The 15,423-nt window shown below is 37.0% G+C and overlaps 1 non-coding gene across 1 annotated transcript; it reads right to left on the bottom strand.

Annotated features, from left to right (window-relative positions):
* Positions 1–312: 312 nt before the first annotated feature.
* Positions 313–385, bottom strand: TRNAK-CUU. Its single transcript has one exon. It is a non-coding gene; the product is annotated as a tRNA-Lys (tRNA).
* Between the last annotated feature and the right edge of the window lie 15,038 nt (positions 386–15,423).

Genomic DNA, 15,423 nt, shown 5'->3' with positions numbered 1-15,423 from the left:
GAGGCTTTTGCAATTAAACAATTCATCTAACTATGCTGCCCCAACAAAGAGTTGGTCTTTGCCCACCTTCAGTTAGATCCACAGCCTCAGGACCCTCCCTCAGCATCTTCTTGCATCTCTGTTTCAAAAGATTTGGTAGCCTTCCTTCTGTCAGGCTTCAGAGTTAAAAGTATCTCTTAGTGTCAGGGAACTGAGTTTTAGGTTTTTATTTCCTGTTCTTTTTCTTTACTTGTGTAATTTCTAAGACAAGAGGATGAGAATATCTTCTTCATTTCATTCATTTACTTTTATTTTTATTTTAAGTGAGCTCCATGCCCAAAATGAGGCTTGAACTCACAACCCTGAGATTAAGAGTCTCATGGTCTACCAACTGAGCTAGCCAGGCACCCCCATTTTATCCATTTAAAAACTGTACATTCTGTATTTAAATTTTAAAGAGTCTCTATGGCAGAAAACTTTTAAATACTCCATTTTAATTTCTCACTGCTTTGATTTCTAACTCTTTAGTCACATTCATTCCTTTCTTTATGACTATTTACAACTTATTTTCAATCCTGTGCAATTGAATTTTAGAAATAAGGGCATAGTCCCTACAAAGCATAAAAAGCAATTTACTTTAGAGCCTTGCCTAAAACCTCTGGTATATACTTAAGGATACTATTAGTATTCTTTTTTTTTTAAGATTTATTTATTTATTTATGATAGACAGAGAGAGAGAGAGAGGCAGAGACACAGGAGGAGGGAAAAGCAGGCTCCATGCAGGGAGCCCAACGTGGGACACGATCCTGGGACCCCAGGATCGCACCCTGGGCCAAAGGCAGGCGCTAAACCGCTGAACCACCCAGGGATCCCCACTTATTAGTCTTCTAAATTATCACTTCTTAGTATAGAATTACAATTAAGAAAATTTTATAATTATATGCTCAATAGAAAAATCACAATGAAATTGTGAAAAAACGTTTTCTCTATGATAAGCAGCAAACACCATGATGTATAACATACAAATGAAATGTTACAGTTAATTCCAAAATACACATATCACCATAAAGATCATTGTACAAAAGTTATGCTTGTGTGAAATTGGGAAGCTGATATAAAAAGGTATTATTTTGAAACACCAAGGCAACTGATAATGAAAACATGTTCTCATACATTTTCAAACCAAGGACTGTAGCCATTAGAAGTGTCTTTCCCTTTTGTCATTTAAAGAATCAAATATGTTTAGATTTTGATAGGCAATTTAAAAAAATAAAATGTTAGTATATCACTTTGGAAGGGGGAGGCCCAGGTCCATGACACATTTCAGGCTACATTTTATGGAAGTATAGGGTTTTATTAAACTTCCTGTTTCTGCTGGCTGCTTGCTTGGGTAGCTGTGGAGGGCCATGTGATTATAGCAAATGCTGGATGTAAATTTATATCTTTGGCATAAAATGAAAGATAAAATTATCGGAAATCTGAAAATGTTTTTGCTTGTCTAACAATTTGATCTTAGAAGTTACTGTATACCACCTTAGAGAAGGAGAGGGACAGAATTAATGTCAATAGTCTAAATATTGGCTTGGGCTCCTGGCAAGTTTTCCATGAGAGGCAATGGAAGTACAATTAATGCTTACCAGGAAGAACACTCAGATATTCTCCATCACAGGCCCACACGTAATCTGTGGGCTGGAAAGGGTTGAATGCTGGGTCCCCAGATAATTAAAGCAACTTGGCCCAAGGTAGCCTTAAATCTAGACTCTAGAACTCAACAATTCTAGTTAAATTAGTAAAAAGTAAGAGTCTTAAATTTACATCTCAATTTTTGAGGATGAAAATAACTAATCAACACATGCACACAAGAATGGTTTCCCACTAAATGAAAAACTCTGCCCTGATATGCATAGTTTCTTTTTTTCATACTCAAACTTCTAGGCACTTATAAATCAGATACCCTCGTTCTCTAACAATAAGGTTGTTGCCACAGCTGCACTAGTTCCATCTCCCCCTTCTCTGATTTTAGGGGGGACTAGAAACCAGTGTGGTTTGTTTTTGTACATAGTGACTTGGCCCAGATCACAGGAAGACCACAAGAGTCTGATAACACATTTGGACTCAGACTCCACACGCAAAAATAAAAACATACGTCCAAAAACCACTTTTTCACTCTCACTCCTATGCTTAAAACACCAAAGTTGTTGTTGTTGTTGTTGTTGTTGTTGTGGCTGTTGCTGTTGTTTGTGTTTCCTGCTCACACTACAATGCCCATGGTGGTCAGCTGGCTCTCTGCTCCTCACTCTCTACCTCCTGACAGACAGTACTGCTGATAACTGAGTGCTGCAGAAGAAGAGGGGGAGCACATATTGTCCCTTAAAGCTTCCACATGGAAGGGACACATGAGACTCCCTGTCACATTTCATCAATGAAAGCAAGTCACATGGCTTTGTCTGAGTTCAAGGCGTTGGATATTGGAAATGAGTAGTACAATTTACCACTTTCTCTTTTTGTAACAGGCTGGGCACTTGAGGTATTAGAACATTTTCTTCGGACTATGTTCTACAAAACCTGAAAAACAAAGCTATTTCCTTCTTCTTTCAGATGACAAATAAGTGCACCTGGACCACTGTAAAGGAAATAGAAGTAGTAATTAAGTAAGAAAAAAGGAGTGTTCTTTGAAATATGGCTGCTTTTAGAGGCATCCAGTGTTTCAGAACATGAAATGCCATGGAGGCATACCAGTCCACCTTCAAAGCTTTTAAAAGGCATTTTTTGGAAATTATTCACTTTATGATTGCCTTACTCTTCTCTGACCAGTCTTCATCAGTCTAAACCCAACCGACACCCCTAGAAATTATATGATGCTAGTTTACTTTCATTGTATATCAGTAAATTATTTGAAGCATTTTATTATAGACTTGTTTATTTAAGAAGCAATTATGCCAGCCAAAGAATTAATTATGACACAGGGCCTGCCCTTAAGAAGTGAGGATTTAGGTGGAGGCAAAGTTAGAATGGAGAATATACACAGCAATTACTTAAGGGTTGTATGCCAAAGCATTTCCAAAGCAAATGGGTTTTAAATTTATTGCATTTGTTGAATCCTTCTTCCAATGAAATTTTATGTGTAGGTCAAAGTTATGAGACACATAAAAGCAGAACTCCTCTGACTGAAATACGAATGGGACACCATAAATCTTTCCTGCTAGGTCCCTTATCTTACTTCCTTGCAACCCTTAGGTTTCCTCTATGGAAGTTCCTAGGGGTTTTAGAGTATAGCTCAGGGAGAAAAAAACAGAGGCATTCCTAATCCCTACTCTGTATATACACATGTATATATTGTATTTTGTCCAAATAGTTGAGAACAGATATATTTAATGTGTACTAGCCGTTTCCTGCTATATGTGTTGGGAAGGCCGTGCCACAGACTAGAATACAATTTTAAAGTAGAATTGAATGAGGGATAAAAAGAGGTAGATAAAAACGAGTGAAAGATGACAGTAGCAAGTTTCTTTCTCATTCTATTGCTGATCAACAAACCAGATGTTCCAAACCCAAACTTCTATGGATAACTTTTTGTGATAATTACTGCCAATTTTGTTCCTCAATTCTTCCCAACTGACCACATCAACTGGTGTATACTATGGACACTATGCAAATGTCTACAAAACATTTGAAGATTTCATGTATTTAGTAGGAGGTCTTGTATATATTAGGGCATTCCACATAGGTCTTAGATTGTGATAAGTATAGATAAGCTCACATTTTTAGAAGCTGGCTCTTCAAAATCAACCAAATTCTAAGAGACCAATTCAGTTTTGTCTTAGCAAAATCTGTGAGGTAAGTGCCTGAGTATAAAAGCTATCTGAAGGTTTAGATATTGGGGTTTTCCAGGAATTAGATGTTGAGGCTAGAAAAGAAAATGATAACCTCACTAATTTATTCTGTATTCACTTTCTTCTTTCTGCCATGTAAGTACTTAAAAATGATAGAAAGTTCATTTATAAGGGCAGGAAAATAAATATGCATTTTTTTTAGTTTAGTTTAGAATTACGGGGTTCTAGAATTTCCATGACACACTGTTCAGATATGTAGGGGTTATATAGATGTCTGATATTTATATATCATTTTTGTCCTGCATGGTCAGATAATGCATGGACTTTATCATCCATTTGATTTAGAGGAAAATATCTTAAAAAGAAGTCAGCCAGAAATATGAACAGGTTATAATCCATGGGTTGCAAGGTGAAATTAGATTAACCAGAAACACAGAGCTTTCAACTGAGAAAAAAATCTAGGGAAATTAAAGAGGAAGGGTAGTAAAAATAGCTTTTGTTTAAATGTTCGAGATAAATTCAGCTTCCCAACTAAATATGTGTTTGGGAAAAAAACTATAAAGAAGGAGAAAAAAAAAAAGAAGGAGAAAGTCATAGTAATTCGGTGGTAGAATATTATTAACACATGTTCCTTGTTGGGAGGATACACACTGATATTGATGTGTTGTTCCAATTTGTTTGCAGTCCTTCCAAACTGTCTGAGACAGCCACTACATAGGGCCACTACGTATGGTTGGGCAAGTTGTGCATTGCAAAGAGAAACATATCTAAGAGAGTGACATGGATGTCATGGATTTGCATATTTATTATAACAAGACTCCAAATTTTTTTAAAAGATTTATTTATTTATTTATTCATGATAGACATAGAGGGAGAGAGAGAGAGAGAGAGAGGCAGAAACACAGGCAGAGGGAGAAGCAGGCTCCATGCTGGAAGCCCGACACGGGACTCGATCCCAGGACTCCAGGATCGCTCCCTGGGCCAAAGGCAGGCACCAAACCGCTGAACCACCCAAGGATCCCCAACAAGACACCAAATTACTCGAAGGTGTCATATGTGTTAGCAACAGTCCTACTATCTGTTATTTAAAAAGTGTTAATTCTTCTGTAGAATCACTGCAACTCTATCGAAGCAGTTCCTGGGCAACAAGAATCAATCATTCCTCATTTCCTTTTCTCTTCAGGCTCATAAATGAAGTCTAAAATGTTCATTAGAAAAAAAATAAATAAAATGTTCATTAGATCTTTTGAGTCTTTGGCATCCTAAAAGATGGCATCCAAAAGTTTGGGAATAAACCCAAAACAATCTGCTTTACTAACACAAGATGGGGATTGAGTCATTCCAAACACAAAAAGAATAACTGGACTTGGCAAAGGAAATTATTTTTTTCTGGATTGTTTACTGGCACATAGTAGCCACTCAAGGAAATATTTCTGGAATCAATTAGTGCCCATAGAAGCCATCATCTCTAGAATCATCCAAGGTCTCCTTCTTCTCAGGATCAGTCCAGTAGCTAAGTATTGGCAACTCATGTAGAATATGATATAATATTAATGACTATACTGATGATGAAACTGATCATACATTATAGTGCTTTATATAGATTCCACCGAGTGATCTTTACTACATATCCATAGTTTTCTAAAACAAGATTGTTCTCTCTTACATCTAGTCAGCTCTTCTCTTTTCTTTTCAGTTAGCCCAATGTCCAGTGTCTCACTGGATCTTCAGGCACACTTGACATTTTCATCAAGAGAAGGAAAATCATTTCAAGTCCAAAGGATAAGCACCATCATGCTAAAAGGTCATAAAACACTAGGAGTTGCTCTTTAGCCATAGATTTTGAAGATAAGTCCAAAGAAAACATGGGACATGGTTTGGAACAAGCTTGCGTATACTTCATCATCAGGGCTGTGGTACACAGTATGAGAAGGCTTCAGGGGGAATTCAAACACTAGTGGAAAGGAGGGTTTTGCTTGCATTGGCTATAACAAATATGTTTTTACAATAAACAAATGGGTGGCCATAAGACATGCATGTCTGATGTTGAAGGAAAGCCTGTTTGCACCAAATAAATTACAGAAACAGTTCAAGAGCAGTTCATCCTAGTGAAAATATTATCCCTGAACTACTGGCAGGGTTAGTGTCAGGTTAGGTTATCTTTTGTATGAATGCCAATTGCACTCGCTAAAACTGCCTAAGGGCGGTCTGTTGTAACTTGTATACATTTCAGTGTTTTTCAGAAACCATCCGCACTTTTTTATTTTGGTTACACACAAACTCCACTGACTTTTCTCCTCTAGGGATAGACTTCTCCCCCTGACTATTCTTGAGCTTGGAAATCATCCCACTGCCCTCATGTCCTCCTGCCCTACCCTATCTTATGTGACTACATTTCAAATGAATGCCTGGGATAAAGGCCAGGCTGATGGTTGCCAATCCTGTACAAATCACAGAGCAGACACAACTGATCCAAAGGGCATCATTTATTCAAAGCCCAGTACCTTAGTTCACCGAAGGTAAATGGCTTGTAAAATAGAGCCAGCAAAAACAATGAAGTAAGAATCTTTGGGGGGCATTAATTTCATAAAAATTTTTGAAAATTTTCAGACATCTGTAAACTTTGGCTTTCTAGAACACTACAGGAATTATATGTTATTATATTAAAATGGAATAATTCAGCATGGCTTCTGGTCCCTTTGTTGTCCAAGCCTCTGCACACAAATGAACACAGAACTAATGAAGTGGCTAACAAGGTAGATGGACACTTCCCAATGGCTGACAATACAGCCTTCAGAATCGGCAATTAGCACTTTCATTGCCATGATTTTCGAAGGGTTACAAAGAGAACAAAAACTTCAAGTCAATAGTCTATCACAAAGGATTTACTGAGAACTCACAATTAAGAACAGGTATCTGAGAGAAGTTATCTATAGATTGACTCAGTTACCTTTTTGTCTCATAAGGTAATTTAGAAATAGGTGTCTGTCATATACTTGGTGTTAATGTTTATAATGGCATATCTTTCTTAGACAAAACATCCCTTTTTAATTTTTTTAAATAGTAGGAACAGATGTTCCTTCTTTCTCTGCTTGCAGTACGTTGGTGTTTTAGTGGGAAAAGTCTAGAGCTTCGAGGCAAAAGAGCAGGATTTGAGTTTCAACTCTACCACTTAATAACTGGGAAAATTACTAAAACTCTCTAAGTCTCAGTATCTTCAACCATAAAGCAAGAATGATAGAAATAGCCTTTCAAGCCTTATATAGATACAATTTTTCATGCAGGATTGCTTTTTGCAATCATGACACCTAAGTGAACACTTGTCAGTGGGGCATGATGAGAACCAGTGGAGCAAGATAAAAATACAGCAGCATGGGTTTCACAATCAGTGATTTACATGTAGTAGATGGGGGTTAGGCCAGGGCATCCCCATTTAAAAATACCACAGTAGACCGAGGTTTGAGAACTAGTGCTTAATATATAAGAACCTCCTCCCTCTCCTTCAGCATGCTTCTACGAATATAATTCACGCATCTTCTAGAGATATTTGGTATACAAATAGAAACTTGATTTCCATGAAAATCTGTGATAATCCATCTACTAAAATCTACAGTAAACTGTAACAGGTTCTCACCTCTAAATATGAAAATCCATGGAAATGCAATCTACCTAGTGGTAAGAATTTGAATTAAGGTATGGTAAGGAAAGTTGATATTAATTCGTTAAATTATCTTCCATGTCATTGCTAATGTTAGGGGATATATGTTAATTAAACTGACCAATAATTTTGTAGACTCTGCAATTCTAAAAATGATATATTAGTCAAATAGTGTGAAGAACAAGAAAAACTGGTAGTTTTTAATTTCGTTTTTCATTACCATAGATGGACTTAATTGTTAATAGCATCCCAACTCCCTCTTAATGCTTCTCGTAGGCTTATAGTTACTGAGGCTGACTTGATATGTTCTTTAAGCATCTTGAACTGAATCTTTCTGAAGTACCAAAAAAAAAAAAAAAAAAGATCAGTTACCATTTCATTATTTTTCATTCTCATTCACCTCTGAACTTCCTGGTTTTGTCTGGGCCAAAGTAAAATTGCCAAAACACCACGGGAAAGGCTGCTCTCACAGTATTTCTGGCTCACCAAAAATTTCTTGAGAAAGCCAGTTTCCATGAGATTTCAGTTCCAATTTTACAGACCCAAGAAAACTCAGGATAGTTCAGATAAAGTTCAGATAAGCATTCAAATTTTCAGTTACTTGTGCCAGATGAACCACTAAGTCATTTGACATGTTCACATCACTGTTGTAGGGAAAGAAAAAAAAAACTGACTAGAATTCTGATCCAAAATGGACAATTTTAAAGGAGGACAATACACCGAGAAGCCACTAGAGATTAATGGATAATTTGATTAAAAAAAATAAAAATTCAAAATAAAAATAATAACTCCATGGCTTATACTTCAGGTATAAATGGGGTTTGAATGAAGTAACCGAGCAACAAACATTGAACAATAGCTTGTCTGAGAAATGCTACCGTAGCAACCAACACAAAATACAACTTCCAGAGATAATACTTTGCCCACCAGTTTATTTTTCTTAGCTCTCTTCCCCCTCCTTCCTTCAAAATGGAAATGGTAGTACGAGTACCATTATATGTTCCAGGAGGTATACTGCATTACTAATCCCAGGACCTGAAAATTCTCCCAGTATCAATTTCTCCTCTTAGCATGGGATGGGACAGGGAGGAAAAAAGATTATTTCAACTTGCAAATAATCATGTAAAAACTTAGCTTTGGGGTTAGAAATTATCCTCTGACGCAAGAAATAAATTCTGAATTCTCACAGGGTGAGTGATTTGACAACAAATTTGCTCACCAGAAATCAAGATCCTCTCATAACCGTCAACAAAGAGAAACATTACATGCACATCAGAGTCTCATTATATATAACACAACCCACTGGGGTGTGAAGTTTGTTATAGCAAGTTTGGATCCCACCCAAGAAGATTCAGTTACTGTAAGTGCCAAAGGGAATTGCTCTCACATGATTTCACCTATAATACTTTCTGTGGCAGGAGGCCTGAAGAGAGTGATACAGCAAAACTCTATCCCTCTCAGATATGGTAACTGAGTACTCTAGGCAATAAGAAACTGGCAATAAGTACCATTAAAAAGGAGTTTAGAAAGTTCATCATTCTACTAAAATTTTTACCATTTTCCCCTCCCAGGAGATAACATGAGCAGTAAAAGCAAAGCAAGTCAGCATTTTCTCACCCAGAATTAATCATCACTCTTCTTAGCTAATGGGAGACTACCTACTTGCAAAGATGATGGATTTTTTGGATTTTTCAGTTACTGAGTTTATAACTACACAAACATTTTTAAATGAGTATTTCCATTTTGAATTATTTAAGTAAGGAAAAATTGACTAATGCTTACTTTAAAAGTGCCTGTTATATCTGTTTTCTTTTTATTCCGCCATTCCGCCACCCAACTTGGAAACCGAACTACTCATTATTTATCTGTATTTATCACCCATAGTAAATAATTCTTGATTCATCTTACAGAGGATAGATCTGCCTTCCAAGTATATGCCTCTAAATATTGTCAGTTTTCAATTTTCAGGAAGAAAAAGATGCCCCTTAATATTGTTAATTCTTAAATGTTTAGGTCATGTATTTTCCATAGTGAATATTAAAGCTCAAATTATTAGTAATTTATGGCATTAATGAAATTTATATTTAAACTCTAACTTAATGTTCATATTTTGAAAGAAATAAATTACTCCAATATATGGGAAAGTATGCCATAATTGAAATATTATAAAAATATCAATTACTATAACTCTTAATATTCAGAAGAATGAAAATCACTTAAACAATTCAGCATGTTCATCTAATAATAAGTTTGACTTCTTTCTCTTCCCTCAACCATGCATTTGAGTAGGAACATGACTTATAGTAAATAATGAAATAAGAGGTTATAGAAATTAAATATCTTAGGAAAAAACATATAGATCCAGGCCATAAAATTTTAAATCTTTAGTTACTTTAATAGAGCACCTAGTATTTGTTAACACTACCAAGTGTCAGGCACTCTTCTAGGCATTGTACATATGTTGTATCATTTAATTTTCTTTAAACATTACAAGAGCAACTTCAAAATAGGTATTATTATTATACCTACTTACAGATGGGAGAATTAAGGCTGAGAAGAATGAAGCTAACTTGACTGTGTTCATGCATCTGGCAGAAGATAGAATTGATTTTTAAATCTAGGCCTGTTTAAACAGAAACAGACTCGTAGATACGAGAAACAAACTCTTGGTTTTCACTCATTGTACAAATGATCCCTACTGCTATTCATATATTGCCTTTACTGCATATGAAGTATTATTTTCTTCTCTGTTTTTAATTTTCTTCCTGCTATAAGAGAGGAAGAAGCAAAAAGGCAAATAATGCAATGATTATAGTACTGGGATACTCCATGAAACAGATAACCTGAGCTATGCAGGTCAAAAAACAAACTGGAAACAAATAATAAAAAGACAAGTAAGTGGAAAATTCACTAGGGTGCAAACCTTTGAGCTATGTAGAGTTGATGATCTTTGGTGAGTTGGGGATAGAGGGCAGTGATGTGAAATAGCAGGATCCCCAAAAATGGTGTCAGCCTTTAAGACTACTTGGATGGCAGAGAGACCATCTGAGAGGCTAGATTGGCTTGACTCAAGAATGGAACCAGCCTGGCTATAAAGTTTGTGAATAGGCCTCACACAGTGCGAATAGTACAGGGAGACAGACAATAGTAAGAATCCTTGAAAGGCAATAACATGCTCCAGAACTAAGAGCCCACCTTGAACAAGTGACTCCGTCTCTTTATGACTCATTTTTGTCATCTTTAAAGCTGTAGAGTACCTGTCTTTCTTCATAGGATCACTGAGTGGCTGAAGTAGGACAATGATATGAAGGCACACTAAAAAGAATAAGAACTTTCTCCACATAGCTACTGTGGTTCCAGAATGTGCTCTTTTAGATTTCTGCCTACAGATAAAGGCACTAGATAGGATTATTCTTTAGTTTAATAAGAAAATCACTGCACCTGCTTTTGGATTCTTTCACAAATGCTTCCTAAAATTTTTGTAGAAAATATCTTATTTCTACAAATGAATTATAAATGTTTCAAAAGCAAAAGGAAGGAGGAGGAGAAGAGGAGGAGGAGGAGAAGAAGAAGGAAGATGAAGAGGAACAGAAGGAGTAAGAAAAAAAAACAAGAAAAAGAAGAATCGTCCTTAGCAGGAGATGGGGAGGTGAAAAGGGTTGGCAGGGAATAGCAAAGTAAAGATCCCCTATAAGATAAGAGAAAACTAAAGCCCAGGAGAGAAGTTTGTAGGGAATGATCCAGAAATTCCTCACCCAGTGAGCCTGAAGCTCTCACAGATTTCTGAGGTGATAGAAGAAAAAGTGCAGGGAATCCTAGGCACAGTGGCAACCAGCTGGGAGTTCAAAAACTGGGAAGAGTAAGATTACAAGCTGCTATTGGCAGGAGAGGGTGGCTCACCAAATCTATCTGTAGTAGGAATAATTAGAAGCACCCTCACCACATCGGTCTTTGTAAGGTTGTCTAATGTCTAAACTCATAGTAAATTCAAGTTGAGAAAAGAGGCTAAAACCTGAGCACCCCATTAAATGCTCCAGCCAAATTAAAGTAGAATAGACCTTAAAAAGGTTTTGATAAGAAATCTGTGCTGGAAAACTCACATTTTGATGAATTTTAAATTTGCCAATAATTTCTTTAAAACATTAGTTATCTTTTAATACAGCACCTACTATTTAAATGGGGTAGGAAAAGGTTACTACACAGAAAAAAGGAAAAGGTCACTACACAGAAAAAATTTGATGCTGTCTCTAATGAACTGAGAAGAGAAGGAATTTGTTCATGTCTACTGAGATAGTGGAAAAGAGCTGAAGGTCCTACCAGTTGGACGATGCGACCATGGTGATAGTTGTTTTTAAGTGATATTATCTATGAATCTCCAAGGTTAACTTTGGAAGGAAAATCTCAAGTGAAAGAGGCAGCTGATCAAGCAGCTTCTAGTCTTGCTCCCTGGCTTTCTCTCTTTCACTTACGGTACCATTGCATTTCCATAATATCAGATGGACTGTTGTCAAGGCCAACTGTGCCCAGGAAAGCAGAACACTCTCTTCCATTAAAGCATGGAGATTGTGTCAAAGGGTGTGGTCACTGAGTCCAAGAGCCACTTTGACACAAGCCTAACTGAAAAGTTGAGGGCAGAAGAGTTTTAACAAATTGCTGTTCCTTTTTGTCTTTTCATCATCCTTTTCTATAGAGCCTAAAGGAAATACTAGAATTGCAGCAAGAAGAGATTTGGTGAAACCTCAGATTCCTTATAGGTGAAGAAAGCTGTGATGTATTACTCCTTTCCTGTTTACCACACACACAGAATTGCATTGCCACAGTAAGTATCAGATTTACCAGTATTCACAAATCCAAATACAGGCATTTGCTCCATTGTGCTTCATAAATAATGCATTTTTTACAAATTGAAGGTTGTGGCAACCCACATCAAGTAAGTATTGACACCATTTCCCCAACAGCATTTGCTCACTTTATGTCTCTATCACATTTTGGTAATTCTTGCAATATTTCAAATATTTTCATTATATTTCTTATAGTGATCTGAGATGAGTGATCTTTGATGTTACTGTTTTAATTGTTTTGGAGCGTCACAAACTGTGTCCACATAAGACAACAAACCTAATTGATAAAGGGTGTGCGTGTTCTGACTGTCCCACCAACCAGCTGTTTTTCCATCTCTTCCTTTTCTCAGACCTCCCTATTCCTGAGACACAATATTGAAATTAGCCACTTAATAATCCTACAGTGCCCTGTAAGTATTCAAGGGAAAAGAAGAGTCGCACATCTCACACCCTAAATCAAAAGCTAGGAATGATTAAGCATAGTCAAGAAGGCGTGTTGAAAGCTGAGATAAGCCAAAAGCTAGGACTCCTGTGCCAAACAGTTAGCCAAGTTGTGAATGCAAAGGAAAAGTTCCTGAAGGAAATTAAAAGTGCTACTCCAGTGAGCACATGAATGATAAAGCATAACAGCCTTATTGCTGATACGGAGAAAGCTTTTAGTGGTCTGGATAGAAGATCAAACCAGCCACAACTTTCCCTTAAACCAAAGCCTAATTCAGAGACAAAGACTCTAACTCTCTTCAATTCTAGGAAGGCTGAGAGAGGTGAAGAAGCTGCAGAAAAACGTTGGAAGCTAGCAGAGATTGGTTCATGAAGTTTGAAGAAAGAATCTGTCTCCATAACATAAAAGTGCAAGGTGAAGCAGCAGGTGCTGATGCAGAAGCTGAAGAGAGTTATTCTAAAGATCCAGTAAGATAATTAATGAAGGTAACTACACTAAACAACAGATTTTCAGTGTAGACAAAATAACCTTCTATTGGAAGAAGATGCCATCTAGGACTTTCATAACCAGACAAGAGAAGTTCATGCCTGGCTTCAAAGCTTCAAAGGATAGACGGACTCTCTCGTTAAGTGGTTAATACAGCTGATGACTTGAAGAAGATAATGTTCATTTACCACTCTGAAAATCCTAGGGCCCTTAAGAATTATGCTTAGTCTACTTTGCCTATGCTCTATCAATGAAATAACAAAGCCTAGATAACAGCACATCTCTTTGCAACATTGTTTATTGAATATTTTAAGCCCACTGTTAAGACCTACTGCTCAGGGGAAAAAAATTATCTTTCAAAATATTACTGCTCATTGACAGTGTAGCAGGTCACCCAAGAACTCTGATGGAGATGTACATGTCCAATATACAAATGTACAATGTTCCTGCTAACACCATATTTATTCTGCAGCCATGGATCAAAGAGTTATTTTGACTCGCAACTCTTATTATTTAAAAAGTACATTTTATAAAGCTATAGCTGTCATAAATAGCTATTCTTCTGATGGATCTGGGAAAAGTCAACTAAAGCCTTCTTGCAAAGGATTCACCATTCTAGATGCCATTAAGAACATTAATGATTTGTGAGAAGAGATCAAAATACCAACAAGAAAAATAGTTTGGAAGAAGTTGACTCCAACCCCCATAGGTGACTTTGAGGGGCTCAAGACTTCAATGGAGGGTGGAGGAAGTAACTGAGGGTGTGATGGGAATGGAATATTACTCAGCAATTAGAAACGACAAATACCCACCATTTGCTTCAACGTGGATGGAACTGGAGGGTATTATGCTGAGTGAAAGAAGTCAATCGGAGAAGGACAAACATTATATGTTCTCATTCATTTGGGGAATATAAATAATAGTGAAAGGGAATAGAAGGGAAGGGAGAAGAAATGGGTAGGAAATATCAGAAAGAGAGACAGAACATAAAGACTCTAACTCTGGGAAACGAACTAGGGGTGGTGGAAGGGGAGGAGGGCGGGGGGTGGGGGTGAATGGGTGACGGGCACTGAGGGGGGCACTTGACGGGATGGGCACTGGGTGTTATTCTGTATGTTGGCAAATTGAACACCAATAAAAAATAAATTTATTATTTTAAAAAAAGGAATAGCAAGAGAATTAGAAGTGTAGCCTGAAAATGGGACTGAATTGCTGCCATCTCATGATAAAACTTTAATGGATTAGGAGTCGCTTCTTATGCATGAGCAGAGAAGGTGGTTTCCTGAGGTAGAATCTACTCCTGGCGAATATGCTGTGAAGATTGTAGAAATGACAGAAAGGATTTAGAATACTAATCAACTTAATTGATAAAGAAGCAGCAAGATTTGAGAGGATTGACTCCAATTCTGAAAGAAGTTCTGGGTAAAATTCTCTCAAATGCTATCAGATGGCACAGAGAAAATGTTTATGAAAGGAAAAGTCAATCAATTAGGCAGATTTCACTGCCTTATTTTATGAAATTTCCACAGACACCGCAACCTTCAACAATCACCATCCTGATCAGTTAGAAACAATGAACATCAAGGCAAGACCCTCTACCAGCAAAAAGGTCACAGTTCTCTGAATGCTCAGATCATGGTTAGCATTTTTTTTTTAGGAATAAGGCATTTTAAGGTACGTACCTTGTTTGTTTGGTTTTTTTTCAGACACAGTATTATTGCACCCTTAGTAGACTACGGTGAAGTGTGAACATAGCTTTTATATGCGCTGAGCAACTAAAAAAATCATTTAACTTGCTTTATCGTAATTGTCACCTTAATGCAGTAGTCTGGAACCAAACCTATAATATCTCCAAGATATGGCTATATGTTTAAGTGATCTCTCAAGACATTTTGCAAATCATGATTATTATCCTTCTGAGTCTGAGATACATCTCTGACCTTGCACAAGACCTTCTTATTCTTATAGTCCTGGGTACATTCTACTTGTAGTCCCTGTCTACACACAGTAGACACTCATGTTTGTACCTGAAATGTGGTGACTCATGAGCCAGTGGTGCACTGGAGTTTGCTCAGATGTGCCATGAATCCAGATTGTACACATCTCTTCCCAAGTCTATGTGCAGTGACCTTACTTTGGTAGCTTGAGATAGTCCATGGTGGAAACCATCCAGTTGATTTTAAG

This window comes from Vulpes lagopus, chromosome 21 (genome assembly GCF_018345385.1).
Source record: "Vulpes lagopus strain Blue_001 chromosome 21, ASM1834538v1, whole genome shotgun sequence".
Taxonomy (NCBI): domain Eukaryota; kingdom Metazoa; phylum Chordata; class Mammalia; order Carnivora; family Canidae; genus Vulpes; species Vulpes lagopus.
This window is presented reverse-complemented; position numbering and strand designations above follow the sequence as displayed.